The sequence below is a fragment of the Oxyura jamaicensis genome, chromosome 1 (assembly GCF_011077185.1).
Source record: "Oxyura jamaicensis isolate SHBP4307 breed ruddy duck chromosome 1, BPBGC_Ojam_1.0, whole genome shotgun sequence".
Lineage (NCBI taxonomy): Eukaryota > Metazoa > Chordata > Aves > Anseriformes > Anatidae > Oxyura > Oxyura jamaicensis.
Genome location: NC_048893.1, coordinates 29,569,806 through 29,590,387, shown reverse-complemented (window position 1 = coordinate 29,590,387; position 20,582 = coordinate 29,569,806). Strand labels below are relative to the sequence as shown.

At 37.0% G+C, this 20,582-nt stretch overlaps 1 long non-coding RNA gene across 1 annotated transcript in view; it reads left to right on the top strand.

The window, feature by feature from the left end:
* The window catches only part of LOC118160894, a 104,776-nt gene that overhangs the window by 39,709 nt on the left and 44,485 nt on the right, over positions 1-20,582 (top strand). Inside the window, exon 3 of the long non-coding RNA XR_004747730.1 lies at positions 15,803-15,893. This is a non-coding gene — a long non-coding RNA (uncharacterized LOC118160894). The remainder of the gene's footprint in view (positions 1-15,802; positions 15,894-20,582) is intronic.

Genomic DNA, 20,582 nt, shown 5'->3' with positions numbered 1-20,582 from the left:
ACTGGCCTGTTGTTGCCTGGGTCCTCCTTCTTGCCATTTTTGAATATTTTGACTTTGGCTTTCTCAGCCAGTACAGTTTTCTAGTTTCATTTTTATACAGTTACTTTTTTTTGTAATTAATAAACATCTTAAAGTTTGACTAATTAGAGAACCTGGCTTATTTTGATTAGGAGAGATATTACATAAAAAAGCAAAGGATAGTTGAGAAAACTGTGGAGAATCTTCAGAGTAGCTCTTAAAATATACAGGTCATATACTGGTCATCAGTAGAGAAAAAATGATTGTAATCAGAGATTAAGAAAGTCACTTCTTGATGAATTACAGTGTTACAATAACAATGTGCTGCGGATCAAACAGCTGTTTTATACATTCTGAATTGTCCACGTCTTCATCCCTTGTGTTTGTGAAGATGAATTTCAGACTTACAGAATGCTATGGTGAAAACTTCCTAGGATATATATTGATAGAGTCACGGAGGAGTAAGTGGAGGAAGGGTGGCCTTTTTTTTTTTTTTTTTTCCCCACTCATGTTTTTTCCCAATATGCCTTAATATTTTGGAATGAGCATGGACTGTGTCCTACCAAACTCTGATACCAGTAATTTTCTACCAGTAAATTTTTGCCAGTGTGTTTTGGAACACAATAGAGCAAAATATACTGAATATCTCCCTAAATAAAAAAGCAGGTTTGGAGGTTGGGAGATGGGGGGAAGTAGTACATTTTTTCTTTTTTGTCATGTTCAGATATATTCTGATTTTCTTACATTATTATTTCTGCTCTTTTGTACAAAGCTTAATATATTAATATTACTAAAAAACGACTCATTGCATGTTTCAGCTCCCATTTATCTTTTCTCTCTCTCTCTCTTTTTTTTTTTGTTCTCTTGTTTATCTAATCATTTCAGCATCTTTTTTCAATATTATGCTTTTTATATTTGCATCTATTTTTTCTATCTCTTAGAATACATTGAGTTATTGGGATGCTCATTAATGTAGTATTAATTTCCTCTAAATAAAGCAGGTAGCAAAATATTACTTTAGGTACTAATTTGTGTGTTTAGGTTAATATTTCCACTTTGTAAAAACATAAACAAACAAAACAACATAAAAATGTGAAGCCTAATTAACATTGTAAACTAGTCTACCAACAATGTGGAGAACATTTTTTGTTATATCCTGGAGTGCTATCTATATTTATGAGCTGTAAAAAAACAAGAGCTTTTGACTTGATTGGCAATTTGTAGTGATATACAAGCCTAATTTTCTCAAACCAGTACTACAGGATCATCATCTTATCTCAAACTGTAAATATGCAATGTTCCAAAATAATGTTAAGAACCCGATATCATAATATGTTAATAGGGCAATAAAGCCAGATCCATTCCAGAACTGTTCATGTCAAAACATGTGAAGTATTGTTCTTCATACTCTTGAATTACTATTAGAATTTGTCATCTTGTTGCACACATATGATGTAGACTGGATTCCTGAAATGAAGAAATTTGTGGGCTTTTTGGAAACTAGTTGGTCTGATTTCTCAGCCTTCTAAAACAAGCTGCCTGTGTACTGAGTGAGCTTTCAGCATTCCTTACCTTTGTTCATTACTACTGCACACAGGAAATTCTATCTGAGATGTAAAATAAAGCCCCTGATCCTTTTTCTTTGTTGAACTTGTAGATATTATGTAGAAAGCTTGTTCCAGCTGGGAGGGGAAATTATAAGAGGATTCTTCCTTTCTTTCTCTTTTTAATTTGAGGCTTCTCTCAGAGCCTATGCAGTACAATGTCCATTTCATTTTTACCCCTGCTTTCACCTCTTTTCTGAATTGGGTCTTGCAATAGTGTTAGACTCCATAGAGACATGATGCTGTGCTTTTGTGATTCTCACCTAGCTCTGTAATAGCAGTTCTCAACTACCGTGTGTAGGAAAAGGTTATTCTGAAGTTGTTCCAGATGCAGGGAATATTTAAAATAGTTAATTCTGGTGGCAGATACAGGACTGAAATCACAGGTGTGAAATATTTTTCTATTATTGTTTGAATATAAATAATAGCAAACACAGAGCTTTGAATTTTTTTTTTTTTTTTCTATGACAGGTTAGGGCATATGCTCATGAAAACCTCTCAGATTTAAACTCACCTGCATCAGCGTTATAGCCAGTCATGAAATATTTCTGCATGTATGCTTAAAAAGACTCCATGCAATGGCCTGATTTTCCTTGTTGTTATCAATATACATTGGGATATGTCACCCTATTCTTTATAGAAAGATAATTCAAAGTTGCAATAGTCTCTCCATACTTAATCTGCATAGACAAATATCTGAAGCTAAAAAGACCTAAAGCTGACCTTTCTTCTCCCCTTCTCTCCTCCTTTGCTATGGTCTCTCTGATGGTCCTGGAGACTTGTTTTCAAGTAAAGGTCCCGGAAGCCAAGCATACTAGAAGAAATCTGCATGGTAAGAAAAATCAAATAATCCTAAAAGGTGCATGTGTCTTTGATTTGGATATTGCTCATCTGTGTTACTAAGATCTCTGAGCAGTTCAGCCATGAAGAAAGCTGGAGGTTTGGTCTCATTGCTCTTCAATGTGTTTATGGAATACCAGTACCAGTTATCACAACTTAGCCTTTACCTGTAATCATCTGCAACTTATAAAGGAGTGGTTGTACATAGACAATGTCAGTGCCTTAGACCCATGCATTTCTTTAGGTAAGAAGTACAGTAAAATTTGGGTTTTGTAACAAAGGGTATTTGTTTTATTCATTTGTTGCTTTGCGCATCTCCTTCCTCAATCCTGCTGGAGCATGTGCGGGTGTTCCTTGGTTTATGAAGCAGGGACCCAGCCTAAAGGGACAGTCCCAGGCATATGGGAAAGCAAACAATGGCAGGCAGAGATTAGGACTGGGAGCCAAAAGACTTGAGTCTGCAGATCAAGCTTGCCCTGCAAGACTGAAAAGCAGCAGGGAGTAGAGAACCTGACCTTATGGGATAGAAGAAGCCTTTCCAGGGTCTGGAAGGATTGTGAATTCTTAGTAGTGACTCAGAGAGCCACTGAAGTGACTGGAACAAACCCTATCATCAAACATCTTCCTGCAAGGAGAGAGAAAGCTGAAGAAGAGGTATTTTTATGGCTTTTTGGGTATCATTCTTTATTTTTCATTATTTTATTTATTTACCAAATTACTCAGAAATTTCTCTATTTAAAATATTAAACATTCTATTCTATTCTGATACAAATTAGCTGTGTTGAATTTAAAATCCCAGGGATATACTTAGCAGAAAAAGCATTTTGGTCACATAGATTTCAAAGCTCTGTGCACCCAAGGATGCTGCTGCAGTATGTCACCAGTAATTCAGTTAGATTGCAAGCCCTTGGTTCATCTCTATTTATTTTCTTGCTTTAGGAGCTTTGAATTATAGAATTATGGAATCATTAAGGTTGGAAAAGACCTCCAAGATCATCTGGTCCAACCATGACCCTACTACCAATGTCACCCACTACACCATGTCCCTAAGCACCAGGTCCAACCTTTCCTTGAACATCCCCAGGGACTCCAGGTGACTCCATCAACTCCCTGGGCAACCCATTCCAATGCCTGACTACTCTTTGTGAGAAGAAATGTCTCCTAATTTCTAACCTAAACCTTCCCTGGAGCAACTTAAAGCCACTCTCTCTAGTCCTATCATTAGTCACCTGTGAGAAGAGGCCGACCCCCAGCTCCCCACACCTTCCTTTCAGACAGTTGCAGAGAGCAATAAGGCCTCCCCTGAGCCTCCTCTTCTCCAGTCTAAACAACCCCAGTTCCCTCAGCCGCTCCTCACAGGACTTGTGTTCCAGGCCCTTCACCAGCTTCATAGCCCTTCTCTGGACACATTCCAGGGCCTCTACCTCCTTCCTGTAGTGAGGGGCCCAAAGCTGAACACAGCACTCGAGGTGCAGCCTCACCAGAGCTGAGTACAGGGGGACAATCACCTTCCTGGTCTTGCTGGCTGCACTATTCCTGATACAAGCCAGGATGCCATTGGCCTTCTTGGCCACCTGGGCACACTGCTGGCTCATGTTCAGGCAAGCATCAGTCAGCACCCCCAGATCCTTTTCCTCTGCACAGCTTTGCAGCCACTCTGCCCCAAGCCTGTAGCGTTGCATTGGGTTGTTGTGACCAAAGTGCAGGACCCAGCACTTTACAATGTTGAACCTCATCTTATTGGCCTCAGCCCATCAACCCAACCTGTCCAGGTCCCTCTGCAAGGCTCTCCTACCCTCCAGTAAATTGATACTTCCCCCCATTTTGGTGTTGTCTGCAAACTTATTGAAGGTGACTTACTCAATTCCCTCATCCAAATCATCAATAAAGATATTAAAGAGGATGGGCCCCAACACTGACCCCTGGGGAACACCACTGATTACTGGTCACCAGCTGGATTAGAACTAGTGGATTGCTGTTTGTTAGCTATACACATCCATTCTCTAACACCTGAGCAAACAAAAAGCTGACATTCTGGAGCTATGGGTTTGCTTTCCTGAATAGTTATTGGACAGACTTATTACAGATAATATCAACATGAATGTGAAGATTGTTATGAATGTAAGAATGACAATATGAATGACAGAAAGGTTGTATGAATGGCAAGTGTTGGCATCTAGATTTACAGGTCATGAAGATCACTGTAAATCTGCTTGAAGCTTTTCAGGGTATCCAAATCTAAAGGGCACCATAAAGCCACCTTCTCCTTCTTCAAGGTCTCTAATTCCTTCTTTGCTTCTCTTGTTACCACTGTTATTAGGAACATCTTTACTGTTAGGCTTTTTAGAAATTTTATGCTAGTTTAACTCAAATGGGTAATTATGCTCATTTGCACTGAATGTTCTGGTGCTGATCCAACAAGGTCCTTGCAGACATGTTCTTTTTTTTTTTTTTCCTTTTTTTTTTCCTTTTTTTTTTTTTTTTTTTTTAAATTAAACAAGTCAATTGAAACACTGCAAACATTCTGAAAGAAATCCCTCATGACATAACATGAAAACACAGGACTATTCCAGGAAAATTGGTACATAAAAGTCCTTTAACATTGGGTGACTTCTGTGAATTGGAAAAACTCAGTACTTAGGGCAAAGGGAGTATGATGTATAGCAGAAATTAATATAGTAGTCATTCATCAACACCAACCTGAATTAGTGTTCGATCTGAATTTAAAATGTCTGTGTTTGCTCTATATACATAACTTCTTGTATACATACATATAATATATAGCTACATAAAAGTGTGTATTACTTTCCAAAGCTGGCATTCCCTGATTGGAAGGAGCTAAAGTTGAAGGCAATTTTTGTGTTGTTGTTTATTTATTTAATTATTTTTAAAAGGACAGTTACTTGCTTTGAATAATTTCTGAGCTCTTCAGTTTGGTTTTTGTTTCCTTAAACTTCTCAACTTCTGACAGTTTTATAAATCTTCCCTTAACTATTCAAGGCAATTCTTATGTGAATTTCCCATGTTATTTATTTTGTTGTTGTTGTCATCATTTTTTGTTTGTTTGTTAAGGTCCCTTTTATTATTTTAAATGTGATGAAAAATATTAATTTCAGATTTTTTTACAATGATAGTTGATTTAGGTCCTTTCCATAATTCTCATACTAAATACAGACTGTAGCTTTTAGAAGAATTAATACAAGTCAGATAAGTGAATTGCAGAAAAATATAATATATAGAAAATCAGTATATAGATGATAAATATAGTCATTTTTTTACATGGTCAATTTCAATTTGTATCACACCCGTAGTTCTGATTTTTTTTTTAATTTTATTCCTGCATATGAAATAAGTAAGCCTCTCTGTAAGTATGTGAAATATATCCTGGGCTTTTGTGAATGTAGTCTTTTGCCTCAAAAAGGCAAGCAGAGTGCATATAAATTTCATCTGTAAGTTTGAGTAAGTGCAGTGGGTATTAACTCCAACATTTAAGTGCAAGGAATGCTAATGTTAGCAACGAAGCAGAGAATTTTAAATAGTCTGAGTACTGTTCAGCTTTTTGAAGTCAAGGATGGATTATCTGGTCAGTTTTCCTGAAAACACTAGTTGAAACAATGCCTTTTATTCAAATGCACCTCTTCACTGGTTGTTTCTTGGATTATCAGCTTTTCGTGTCAATTGGCAGGTAAAATGTGCTTCAGATTTTGCCTTGTAAGTACATTCTTGTTCTCTTCTTAAAAGACTTCATTTGACTAGCTTTCAGACTGTGATTGGAAAATTATGCAAAACTCTTATACACATTAACCTCTAACAGCAGGTTATTTCCCATATCTCCTAAGAAATATGTATTTTTAATATTTCATTGACTGAAAAAAAATGATATAAAATTTTTTAGAGTGGGGATTTTTTACTTATTTTTTTCCAGCTGTACGAATTCATGTGCTTCTCTCTTTAACCCTGTTTCTGAAATATGTAGTACGTACATTGTGCCACAAACTGGGCAAAAGGTTTGAAAAATTTTAGATGGAATTGGTACATCAGACATACACTTTTAATATCATCAGTGAAGTAATTGTGAAAACAGACTAAAACATCACACCAAAATTTACTGAGGTATCTCCTGTGAGGAAAATGACAGATACAGGACTATACCTAAATTAAAATGAGGATTAAGTCACATATTTTGAGAACTCAACCCGTAAAAGTCCACAGAACCAGCAAGGCTGCATCCAAGACCACTGAGACAAATGGCTGATGTCCATACAGGGATAGTTTTGCTCACCTTTTTAAAGTAACGGAGAGGAATGGAGATCCCGGATGACTAATGGAAAACAGATGTTGCAGCAATTCTCAAGAAAGGCCAGAACTAACCAGGGAACGACAAGCAGATCAATCTCATTTTGGTCCCCAGAAGAGTCATAGAATGAGTCCTCTGGGAGCACATTTATGGACACATGCGAAGGAGGTTGCTACAATCGGTCAGCAAGCACATACCAAGGGCAAATCATTCATTAACAATGTGATTATCTTCTATGATAACACCAAACTGAGTGGTGCAGCTGATACAACAGAAGGAAGGGATGCCATCCAGAGGGACCTGGAAAAGCTTGAGAATGGGGCCCATGTGAACCTAATGAGGTTCAACAAGTCCAGGTGCAAGGTGCTGCACCTGGGTTGGGGTAACCCCAGACAAGAGTACAGACTAGGTGGAGACCTCATTGAGAGCAGCCCTGCAGAGAAGGATTTGGGAGTTCTGGTGGACAAAGAGTTTGACATGTGGCCAGCAGGTCGAGGGAGGTGATTGCACTCTTCTGTTCTGCCCCCATGAGGCTGCACTTGGAGTGTTGGGTCCAGATCTGGGGCCCCAGCATAAGAAAGATATAGATCTGTTAGATCTATAAGGTCCAAAGGAGGTTCATGAAGGTGATCAGAGGGCTGGAGCTGAGAGACCTGGAGATGTTCAGCATGAAGAAAAGAAGGCTCCAGTGTGACATCATTGCAGCTTTTTTGTGTTGACAGCTCATGTATTCTAGGGATGATGTGTGCTTAAAAAATTCTGATGTTCTGAACCACACACACACAAACACACACACAAAAAAAAAAAAGTGAGAGAAAAGCAAGAAGAAGAGAAGAAGAACAGAAAAGAAAAATGGTTGTAGAAAACCTGGAAAAAGGTGGTCTAGAACTGACAGGTGGTCTAGAATTTTTTGACACGGAGACTGTTGCTGCAACTGAATTTATGTATCAGATAGGTAGCAATTTCTGTGTTGGGAATGTTTAGAAAGCCCCAAAGATGGACCAGTATTGATTTACAAAATTAAACATTGTTAAATTCTTTAATACACTTATGTGTTTATTAGAATGGTTGGTTCTCAAGAAGTATGATGACATTATAACTACATGTTCAAAACCGTAGGTCTTTAAGTTGTATCCTGAATTATCTGTAAGTATACATTATTATGGAGCCGGTAACATACAGTCAGCACTGCAAGCTATAGTTCTTGATGGATTTAGTTAGTGAAGTCACAGTGATCAGGACTGAGAGCATTTTGCCTGCATTCAGCTGGATGTCTTGCCTACCTGAAGTCTGTAGTGCTTATCTTGCTTTTGGCCTGGTAACTTTCTGTGTCTCATATGCACCTCTTTCTTTGTCCTTTTGGTGGCCACACTGCTCACATAGTATAAGTATAATAAGTATAAAAATAAAGCCTAAGTATATATTGTGTATCTCTATGATATTGCAGTGTTGTTAAATTATTTTGTACCATTGTACAAAATCAACTCTTATTGATTTCACAATTTTAGTATGTCTATGTTTGGGTTCAAGGCAAGCTAATATTTATTATATTCTGAGTAGTACATGTATAATTTATAGTTGTCTGCATAGTATATAACAATATACTACAGATTTACTTTTCAATTTAGGCAATCTGCCTGATTAAGTATAGTCAAAACGCTACCACAGTAATGAAAATTTAAATGAAATCAGTTTAACCTTACTACTCTGTCTCATCTGCTGCTGACAATGGGAGCATGTGAGGACTAGGACAGCAGAACCATATGTGACACCAGCTGCTCTTTAAAGAAACCTTAATGCAACTTCGTGGTTCCCAGTGTTCTTGTCAGAGATTTCTTGCACAGAGAGCTTCTGTGTTTATAGCAGCAGTTGTGGTGTTTCTATCTCTTTGTTTAGTTTTCTGAGTGCTGTTTGTATGAAAAAATAGGAATGTGACACTTGGTCTGGAAAGTTAAACATATATATATATAAATCTGTCTTTCTTCCTTTCCCCCACTTTCTTCTCCTCTTCAAGTTAGAACAATTTTTTAAAAAAATAACTAGAAGGAAGGTTAATTTTGTTGTTTGTACATGGCATTTTGAATTGATTTTACAAATAAATGATTGAGTAATTATTGAAAGCATGAATATTCTTGAATAGACATTTTCATGGCAATATCTTCAGATTTTCTTAATCTTCCCTACATACCTGTTTTTTGTAATCCCAGAAATATCATCATAAATTTCGCTTGATGCAAAATCCTCCTTTCCTTTCCTTCCTTCCCTCTTCCTCTCAGCATTTTACTGCATATATTCTTCCTTTCTTTATTCCTGTCCTCATTCAGTACATTCAGAAAATGCTGAATTAACTTTCTCCTACCATATTTCTGTTCCCTCCCCCCTGACTTTTCTATTTCTTTCCAAATTAATTTGCCCTGCCACCTGGTCTCCTAGGAATTTAGCAATTATTGAGTATATAAAGCCTGGCTCCTAACAGATGGGGCTTCCAAAATACACACATCAACAATGTACATCCTAGGGCCAGAAGACTGTGAGTTAGCTGCAGTTTCATTATGATTTCAATTTTCTAATGGTTGTGAACGTTGTCAAAGAACATTAACATTGTTTGTGATACCATGTCTTCTAAATAGTGGAGTTTAGACCAAGCCCTGTTTCTTTGATTTAGAACATAAGTTTGTTTTCCAATTTCATGGTACTGATTGAACGTATTTATAGCCACAGGGATGGGAACCAAAATATAGTAATTACCTATCTTTACTTTCACCTGTGCTTTGCAGAGGCATTTTACTGGTTGTATCCAATTAGCTAGATCAGCATTTGTCGTTTGTCATTTGCTAAAGCTTTCTATCCTTTCATAGTTCGTCTGTGCACTAGTACTTCTGTATTTTAAAATAGAGATCTGTTATTTTTTCAGTTATGTCAAGCTATATAAAGAATATGGCAAGATTTTTTTTCTGACAAGTTTTTTTTTTTTTTTAAATGCTCAAAATTTTCATGATCTGCATATGCAAATCTTTGAAACTACTTTTTTTAAGCTTTGGAACTACTATATAATTTGGGAGAATAAAGAAGATGGTACATGGAGAAGGGGATGCATATTCCAAATGAAAGAAGAGATTGAAATTATCCAGGATTTTTCAATTTTTCATGTTAGTGCTCCATTTTATATAAATTGTCTTAGATGTGGTCAGGAACCACAAGATTAGATTTGATGAACGGACCAGTTGGTGGGTTAGGATTTTAATTGGCTGGATGATCATACTCAAAGAGCTGTGCTTAACAGCTCAATGCCCAGGATCAATGATGAGTGGCATTCCTCAGGAGTCGGTATTGGGACTGGTGCTGTTTGACATCTTTGTTGGTAGGATCAAGTGCACCCTCAGCAAGTTTGTGGTGGGAAGGGATGCCATCCAGAAGGACCTGGACAGGCTTAAGAGTTGGGCCTGTGAGAACCTCATGAGGTTCAATGCCAAGATTGCCTCAACCCAGATGGACAAATACAGGCTGGGCAGATAAGGGATTTAAAGCAGCCCTAAGGAGAAGAGCCTGGGGGTGCTGGTTTAATGAGAAGCTCATCATGAGCTGCAAAGTGTACTTGCAGCCCAGAAAGCCAACCATATCCTGGGCTGCATCAAAAGAAGCATGGACAGCAGCTTGAGGGTGATGATTCTCTCCCTCTACTTCGCTCTTGTGAGACCCTACCTGCAGTACTGCATTCAGCTCTGGGGTCCCCATCACAAGAAAGATGTGAAAGTATTATAGCGAGTCCAGAATAGGTCCACGAAGATGATCAAGGGGCTGGAGCATCTCTCCTATAAAGACAGACTGAGAGAGTTGGGGTTGTTCAGCCTGGAGAAGAGAAGGCTCTGGGTAGACCTTACAGCAGCCTTCTGGTACCTAAAGATGGCCTACAGGAAAGCTGGAGAGGGACTCTTTGTCAGGGAGTGTCTTTCAGAACAGAGTCACCTAGTCCCATGCTGTCTGGAGCAGAGTTTCTGGGTCCCTTTCATGTCCCCCACTGAGCTAACTGCCCTGATAACCATCAAAGTACCAGTTAGCTTCCTCTGTGTGCCTACCTGCCAGCTAAACAGGTGCTATCCACTGCAGATGAACAGCAGATTACTCTCTAATTATCACATGGTTGCTGAACATTTTCCAAACAGCTTTGGTGATAAATGCTTTCTTGCTGCTGTATGTGGTGAATAGGTTTTTTGCATCATGCATGTGTTGTAAAAGCTTGGTTATAGTCCCACGATACCTCTTTAACAATCACTATGAAAAGGGAAAACTGTCTGCCAAGACCTTGGGCTAATTGCCCTACATAACCAAGAAGAGATAAAAATGAACTAACACTCCTTTTGTGATCAGAAGCTATCCTAAAGGATCAATTTTTAAAAGCCTTATCAAGCATTTAACTAGGCAGGAGGCTTAAACACAACAGAGAGATTCTTTTTGGGAAATGCCTTCTTTCAGCAGATGAACGTTATCAATTGTCAGGACTTAGAACACTAGCACCATTTGGATATGATCCATGAGGAAGACGTGTTGCTGAAAGCTCACCTCTCTCATAAAAGTATTGTAATCTAACTACTGATTTAAGCCCTATTGTAATTCAACCTTTTTCAAATTGTGCATTTTTCTTTGTGGCATAGAGTGAATTTTTAGCAGAAGCCAAGGCAGAGGGCGGGGGAAAAGAACAGTTGAAATGATCAAGCTTGTGCACTTATGATGTCAGAACATTTTCTTAGTTTTATATTAACATGAATGGTATATGAATTTGCAGTATTACAATGAAGTAACTTCAGTTATCATATTTGCATAATCAATGTGTCAGAAATATAACCAGTGGGAAAGTTTGACAGTACAGTCAGTTCTTTTGCCTGGATAGGAAGCTCCATACACTTTCAACAGCAGCTCTAGAGAAAAAGAAAGAAAGAAAGAAAGAAAGAAAGAAAGAAAGAAAGAAAAAAAGAAAGAGAGAAAGAAAGAACGAACTGAGAAAATTTTAAGATAATATATGTGCCAAACTGAAACTTTTTTTCAGTTCTGACATCTCAGACACATTGATTTTGTTACAATTGTAAACCTGTGACTGCAAAAGACTCTGTTCCGTTTCTGATACCTGAAGTGATAAATTGCAAACTTGTAAGAATGTGAATGCTTCTGGGGTTGTGTTCACTTTAATATTTCCTTATGATTTATAAGAGGCTGAAATGCCACTGTCAAAATGTCTTTGATTCATGCCTTTACATAGAAAATATTTTATTACTATAATGCTATTCTTTTGTATTTTTCTATTATGTCATTCTATAGGCTTTCATCACCACTCTTCCAATCCAGACATGAATGAAAGTGAAGAAGGTTAGGAAATTAATTACTATTGAGCACTGGTGGAAATTTCCAAAATTCTTTAGTGAAGCAAGAGCACAAGTCCCATGGGCCTCTAATGTTCATCTTCTCCTTGTGAATAAGGTGTTTTGCATCATGCATGAACAAGTGGAATATCAGCTGAAATCTATGTTGTAGGCAGCTCTTCAGTCACTTTTCTTGCTAAATTCTTGCTAACAACTTGTAAGTAGTTTTGTGTGGGTAATGAAAGTAGGAACGAAGCATAAATATAAATTAATCTGTAAAAAATATATAATTTAAATAACTTTAAAGCATATTGCAGATTATGGGTTTTATTTAAAGTCTTTCAGAAGACTTTTAAAATGTAAAGGATTAAGTAATAGAATATTTTAAAGTAGTTTGATTATTCCACTCAGGACAGTGAGGTTGCTAAATTTTACTTATATCCTAAATCAGCCAGACAGTTATGTGCAACTAAAGCCTGGAAGGATTACGAAACATGAAGATACAATGTCTGGATTTGGTCATTTTGGAATTTCCAACTGCTGGAGACTGGGAGAGTGCTAGGGAAGTAAAAAGGATTACTTGTTCTTATACAACCCTTAAACATCTGCTCCAGAGCTTTGGTAGAAACAGGAAAGAGGACTAGAAGAACCTTTGGTTTGGTTCAGTATTCTATATATTATGAATTACTAACTTACAAAACTGACTTCCAAAAATTTTTGGATTTCCAAAACTTGTAAAAATTTAATTTCAACAAAGCTATTTCTGAAAAGAGCAACAAAGAATAAACAAGGTGAAAATTCCAGATCTAACTCTGTCAGATAATGAATACATTGATTTTTTGCTGTTGCCAATAGGAGTGAAGAGAACTCAGTGTTTAGAAAGATCAAGACCTTATGCTGTAATGCTACATGCCATCATGCAAACAGTGTCATTTGTATTTGCATTGCCTTTAAAGCAGGACTCAATCTATTTTATTTGTTTGCTAATCACTCATCAGTGCTATGTTACAATTTAAAACTGGTCTTTGGATTATAGCTGCTGATTTACGTAGCAGCTGCATGAATGTATAAATCTTTCACACATAGTAAATGGAAAAATAAATTCCACTTAAATTCCAGAGTCTGAAATGAAATAATTGCTATAAGCCACTAGTAACTAGGAAACTTACCTAGGAAAACTACTCCCTGTAGCAAAAAAATACTTGCTTTTTGAAATACTCTGTTATTATTTCTATTGAATTGAAAATTAACTTCTGTTTTTCAAGTTAGTCTGAGAACTAAAAATCTAACTTTCTTGTGTGAGAGTTATTTGCATTGTGTTGGAGGCATCACCACTGAAAAATATAAAATGAAATCAATCTGCATTTGCACACTATCTCTTGGGGTTTTTATTATTATCTATATTGTAATGACCTGACTTTAGAGGGTATAGGTGATTTTCAAACAGGAAAGACTAACTGGAAGTCTTTCAAGACAGTATATGCGGTGTTATATTATAAAGAAGAGGAACTTTATAATACCAGATGAAATATGGAAAAGCACAGTTTTGACTTCTATGGAAAAAAATGATATCCTCGACATTCTTTTTTAACACTCAGCTTAGGAAGTTCCCCCATGTTTAATGGCCGTTTTTTTTTTTTTTTTTCCCCTGTTTTTCTAGTTGTCTCCTCAAACACACATAGCCTCATTAAAAGAATATTAACTAAAACTTTCTAAAAAAAGAGCAGCTGACAGACTGTTTTTTGTGTTTTGGGGAATGATTCCCATGGTTTGACTTATTCCTTCTCAAAGGCAGAACAATAATCTTACATTTCTGCAGGGTGAAAATGGCTGATATGCCCAGCTTCAATGGAGCATTACCATTCTTCAGTGTGTCTGTAAAAGTACAAAACTATTTAAAATGATAATACGCATCATTAAGTGGTTAAAAATCTGATTCTATTGAGAAGCAAAAATAGCTGAGGAAATGACAGCTGGAGCTTAATTTATTCAAGAAAATGACTAGCCACATATTAAAAGTTTTGATTTAAAGTCATTTTTAACTATGGAAAAAATGAAAAGTCTGTTATTTTGGCTCTGCAAACTGTAATTAGAAATTAGAAGTTGCATTAGTAAGACAGGATTCCAGTAAATTGTGCAATTCTGAAAATTTGAAGAGAAAATCAAGGCTAGGCCAATGCACCTTGTTTATTAATTTTATTTGACCTATTTTTCTGAGTGAAATACATGCTTCTCTGCACTTCTCTGTTGTCTAACCTAACAACAACAACAACAACAAAAAAACCTTACGACCATATTCCATGTGCATATGACTAATGAAGTACCTGCATCGATCCATTAGACCATCAGTATTGTTCTGTAAAATTAGGTTGGGAGTTCCATTTTAAAAAAGCCAATTCCAATGCAAACTGTTCTGTTACTCTATTGTGCCAAATAGTTTACATTACTTAGTGGCGGGAAAAAAGGCTTGCAAGTTGAGGTACCTCGTTTATATTAGCTGCGTTGTTACAGAAGATCTTGTAATAAATTTTATTTATGACCTTTGAGTGATTAAATGATTCAGGTTTACCTTTCTAAAAAGATACCCTAAGACTGGCATTCATTTACATACAGAGTAAGCTAAAAATAATAATAATGAAAAAGCCCATGTTCTTTAACATACATTATGTCTATGGGATCACATTTATGTGTATTGGTGTGGTGGTTTTACCATGCTGGGCAGCTGAACTCAGATGGGGGGAGGGGGGGAGGGGGAAGTGAGAGAGTGGTTGTGGTGTTCACCTGCCTAGCACAGTAAAACCACCACAACTGGTAGAAGCAATTTTGTTAATGATAGATTGCAGAGTTTCTCTTGGATAAAATCTGTAGATCCTCTTGTGTTTTCACCCTGAGTTCAAATTAAGAAATGTTAGATTTGTTTTTTATTTTTTAATCTTTTCTCTTATATCCTTAAATAATCTGTTTCCTTCATCAATCTATGATTTTGATACTAATAAACATCACTTGCGGATTACTTCTCAGGTTATTTAATCAGCCATCATATCCCTAGTGCTGTGCTGAGATAATCAGGCTATCAGCTTGTCCATACAAATTTTACTATACACAGCAATTACTTCAATGTTCAATCACAGATAGTGTTTACTATGACAGGATCACACTTTATGAATATGACACTTCCCTCTTGATTATCACCTGACATTTCATTACTGAAGATAGAAAAGTAGTGTCAAACAGAAACTTTGATACACTGATTATTTAAACTTGTCAGACTATCTGATATCAACATAAGCTTTACTCTCTCCACTTATGATAAGGCTGAATTGCCATACACATAAAGTTACTTGGATATTGCAAAGCAGAGCATTTCCACAGCTTGGTGTCAGGTACATGAACATGAATGGAATCTGAAATATATTGTTATGTGCCTAGGATCCTCACCAGAGCATGGAGAGTCTGACTGAAACAATTAGTTGATGGGTAACACCAAGCACAAGAGTGCCTGTAACACACTCTCCAACCCCTATACTGAAGCCATTTCATTGTATCTGAAAATTGTGTGTCTTGGGTAAAAAGAAAGAGTAAATATGAACAAAACACTCTTATTATGAACATCTAGTTAATTAGGCATTCTTAGGTTTAGCTCTCCATTAAAATGTTCTTTATTTTAACTAAACCATCTTTGCCAACAGGCTGTCCAACCTGGTGAAGATATCTTTAAACTATGAATGACTGGGGAAGAATAAGATGATCAACAAAGTGAGGAAATGAGGGACTGGGCTGGTAAGCAAAGAATGTATCAATAGAGATCTCGTCTGACTATATTTAGATAGGTACATAATTAAGTTTCTTCAGATGAATGCATGCACTTTCAGCTGATGCCAATCCTTTTCTATAGGAAACACATTTCTGAAATGAGGTCTTGTACCTGAGAATGCCTTTTCATTCATATGCTGTCACTTCAACTCTGGTGGAAGATGACATCTATTACATTAGAAACCAATTGAGCTTTTAAAGGATCTATTCAAGTTGAATTTATTTGATATTCCAGGGAGACCTTACAGCACTCTTCCAGTACCTAAAGGGAGCCTACAAGAAAGCAAGGGATGGACTCTTTGTCAGGGAATGTAGTGATAGGACAAGAAGTAGTGGCTGTAAACTAAAAAAGGGTAGGTTTAGACTAAACATCAGGAAAAAAATATTTTCTCAGAGGGTGGTGAGACCCTGGAACAGGTTGCCCAAAAAGCTTGTGGATGCCCCATCCCTCAAAGTGTTCAAGGACAGGCTGGATGGGGCCTTGGCCAACCTATCTAATGGAAGATGTCCCTTCCCATGACAGGGAGCTTGGAAAAAGGTGGTCTTTAAGGTCCCTTCCCACACAAATCATTTTGTGATTCTATGGTATTTGAAATGCAAATGCTGTAAAACCCTGGTTATGGTTAACTTTGCATGGAGAAATTGTAACTGTTTACCTAAGACAGTTCAGTCAGTGACAAAGTCATTGTACTGTCAGTTCTGCTAATTTTTATGTGCTGTGGTGGTTTTCAATATCTATAGGAGCAGGAACCTTGGAGGGTGTCTGAAATACCTACTAATAAGCATGCAGCAGTGTTATTACTGAGCTGAAACTTTTTAAATTGACTTGGGAGAATCCTAATAAAGCATCCTCGAGCCATTGAAATGACAGTTATGGATCACTATACAGAAGTTCATATTGGAGGTATGGGTGGATAAAAAAATTATATATATATATCCTGAGACTTAAAATTTTGACATTGACTGTCTTGATGATAACTACAGACCACGAGCCGAAGTCATAACTGGGAGAAGTGGAATTGTTGTGCTTCATACTGTCTACCCTGTGAATCCCCGGTCCAGCAGCTTTCTATCCTAGCTTTCAGGGTCATAAACAGATATCAGCTTAAACTTACTTGTTACTCTGGCTTTCACCATTTCAAATGCAAGCTTGACAATAGGATCTGACTGTAACTACTTATACTGTGGTAATTGTTATCCTTAAGCCTGTTAGTATTGACACTGAACCTAGAAACTTTAAACACTACCAATGAAGCCATTCAGCATTCAACACTTAAGCTCTCTGAAGAGGAAACCTGTCTCACAAATTTATGCCTTTTAAGTTCTAAGTTTATCTGGCTCATCTTCATCTTCAGCATAGGAAATCATACAATATCTGAAGCAATTCTCCTAGCAATTCTCTCTGGTTTCATACACCCTCTTCTTCTGTTAGTACATGCTCTCAAGGAATAGTGTGTGCTGATTCTTCTGTGTTCTGCAGGGCAATCTGAATTAAATGCACTTGGTTTAAATTGTTCCTCTAAAGTCCAAACAGATCTGTCATGTACTCTAGTACATGAGATCATGTACTCTAGTACTCTAGAGATCATTTCAGTCAGCTGATTTTCAGAGTTAGGTATTGTTATGCTCAGCATGATAGCCATTAAAGATATAAAATTTAACAAATTTTAACTTTTTCACGTATCTGCTACAAAATGTTAATTTTACCTTATGTAAACCTACAACTTTCACAAGACCATTTTTGCCTATCACAAAACAATAACACTGTCAGTGGAAACACACCTGCTGGAGGGTATTTCAACAACTGATATTTGAGCAGGAGGTTCCAACCCCCAAAAAGGAGAGTGGTTGGCAAGATTAGGCAACATGAGGGCATCCCTCAGGATCCAATCCTCTATCACTGCTGAAGTCTGCTTTACATTATTAGCAGAGAGAACAGGAAGTTCTCTAGATCCAGGAGGGGAACCAGCTGACTTCAAATATATCACTAAAGATGATCTGGCAACTGGCATGTGGAAGGAAGGGAATGCTGTTTTGAATCTCATGAATGATCACAACACTGGTGTTCTTTCAGTATAAGAAACTGCAGAAGACCACTTTTTCTCAATGTACTTTATATTGTCTTAATATGCATCTCTATGCTGTTGGAGTCAAATAATATATTTATTCATTCACTGCTGAGGTCTTTATCCATGCAAAAAATAAGTGAATGCAAATAGGAATCAACAAACTTTGAGGCATGTTTGGTTGTTGAATGAATATGGAAAACAAGCCCTTAGCCTCTATGATATCCTTACAGCTTCACTGATTTATGCATTGCTGACCTAAGCACCCAATTTCTGAAAAGTAACTAAATGGAATATGTTAACTAATTATTGTTATCTGCTATAAATGGTAAAATTATGATGTGATGGTGAACAGATAAAGCATATTCCTTTAGAGTATATGGTTAAGCTTTAAATATAGAGTGCATATGATCAGCAGGGGAAAAAAAAAAAAAAAGGAAAGAAGGAAAATAATAAGAAAATAATCTTCTGATGTAACTTCTTAGAGGAACTTACACAGTAATTATCTTTAGCTGAAAGAAAAGCTGCAAGTAATTTGACATTAAAATATCAGCTTCCAAGTATAAATGAAGAACCAGTGTTCAAAGTCTACATCCACCTGAAGTCAATGGCGTCATGAATGCAGATGCTTCTACATTTATTGACTAGCCAAAACCAGAGCTTTCTATTACCTTCATTTACTGTCTGTACTCATACTGGTATGGGTCAAGATTACTGGCAAGATAAAGAAAATAGAAGTGGCCTAAAGCGTCACAGTCCTAAGATTGTTCTGAGGCTTCCCTGGCCAGGCCAGTCTTACCTGGAGCCCCTCCACAACCCTGCCTATGGCCCAGGGCCCCATTTCAGGCCAGCCCAAGGCTGTCAGTCCCTGGCTGGCTGGTGAGATCCTTCCCTGCTCACCTTGTGTACAGCCCAAAGGTTATGCTTCAGCTTACCAACAAAGATGTAGCCTGTTCTGGTATAGGCAATATATTAGCTGAGTAAAGTGATTACTTACACAAGATTTCACCTACTGACTACATAATACAAGCTAGGGAGGTGCAAATCAGTAAGTTTAAGCAGTTACACCTCACACAGCTCTTCAGAAAGATGTAAGAGACAGGTAAATTGAGTTCCTAAGTTACTTTGTTACTTTTTTTTTTTTTTTTTCCCTCTTTTAATTATGCATAGGTTATCCTGTTGAGACCAGAATTGCAAGGAAACTTTAAAGGAAAGAATTTCTGAGAAATAGTGCATGATCTTCCCAAAGTCTAAATCAGTTACATACAGAAAGAGAAATGAGTATGTCTTCTGTAAGCAGTGCTGATTTATTCAGAATTCAAACTAAATTGGTTATGATAGTCAGAAATACATTAATGAAGATTAACAATAGAGCCCTAAGGATCTTGAATAACTGAACTGGAAATATGAGAATGATTGATGCAGCAATGGTAACAAAAGCCCTTCTGAGAAAAGAAAACTCCCAGTGTTATTATGGAGAATGAGAAGGGCAGTGAACCACATATCGAACCCCAGAGCCTCCATGTCACTTGTTAGGAAGCAATTGGAGGCAGCTAATTCCATACAATGGCAAGTCCCTTGACTGGGATTCTGTAATTGTGACTTGGACACAATTGTATTTTGGAAAGCTTTCAAAAAAATGGATTTTCATAATTTCATAATTTTGTTTTTCTGTAATAAAATTAGTACATACCGGTAAAAGCAAAATACTACTTAACTACAACATACAGTTAATAAGAAAGTAATAATCCACACTTTTCTATTACAGAAAAGAAAATTTTCTCTACTGCTGTGTTACAGAAACAGTCTTAGGAGAATCTAGAAAACTAGGTTTAATTCTAGTCCATTTCAAAGTAATGAGCTAAGTACATGTTTCAGTATAATTTTTGGCTTAAGAGGAGAGATTAATGTTCAGAACCCAAGAGTATTGATTTTTTTTTCTTGGGTAAGATAAATGACTTTGCTCCTACTCTTTTCAGAGTATGCAAACTCCTTTATTCATTTTTACTCACATCGTGGCTCCCTTTTCCTAGTCCTAGATGATAGTTCACAAAATGAAAGCACACACAGAGTCTGTTCTGGAGAAAGGACAATCTTTCTCTTCCGTCTTGCGAGCTGACTCCTTGGTCAGCTTGAGACAAGATCTTTTTCTCTCCCATCAAAAAGGTATTGACATGTGTACATTCCTGTGTAACTGCGCGTTACCTGCAATTAAAAGGGAGGTGGAGAAAAAGAAGGAAAAAAAAAAGATAAAAGTACAACAGAATGAAAGCCAGGAAAGACCAAAAAATTGGGAAGGGAATCACTCTTATACAGATCAACTGTATTGCTCTCTACAACTACCTCAAAGGATGTTGTTGCAAAGTGGGGGTCAGTTTCTTTGCCCAAGCAACAACTGATAGGACAAGAGGAAGTGGCCTTATGTTGTGTCAGGGGAGGTTAATGTTGGATATTAGGGAAAAAAAAATCATTGAAAGGGTTGTGAAGCATTGAAACAGGCTGCCCAGGGAAGTAGTTGAGTTACCATCCTTGGAGGTATTTAAAAGATATGTAGATATGGTAGTTAGGGACGTGGTTTAGTGGTAGGTGT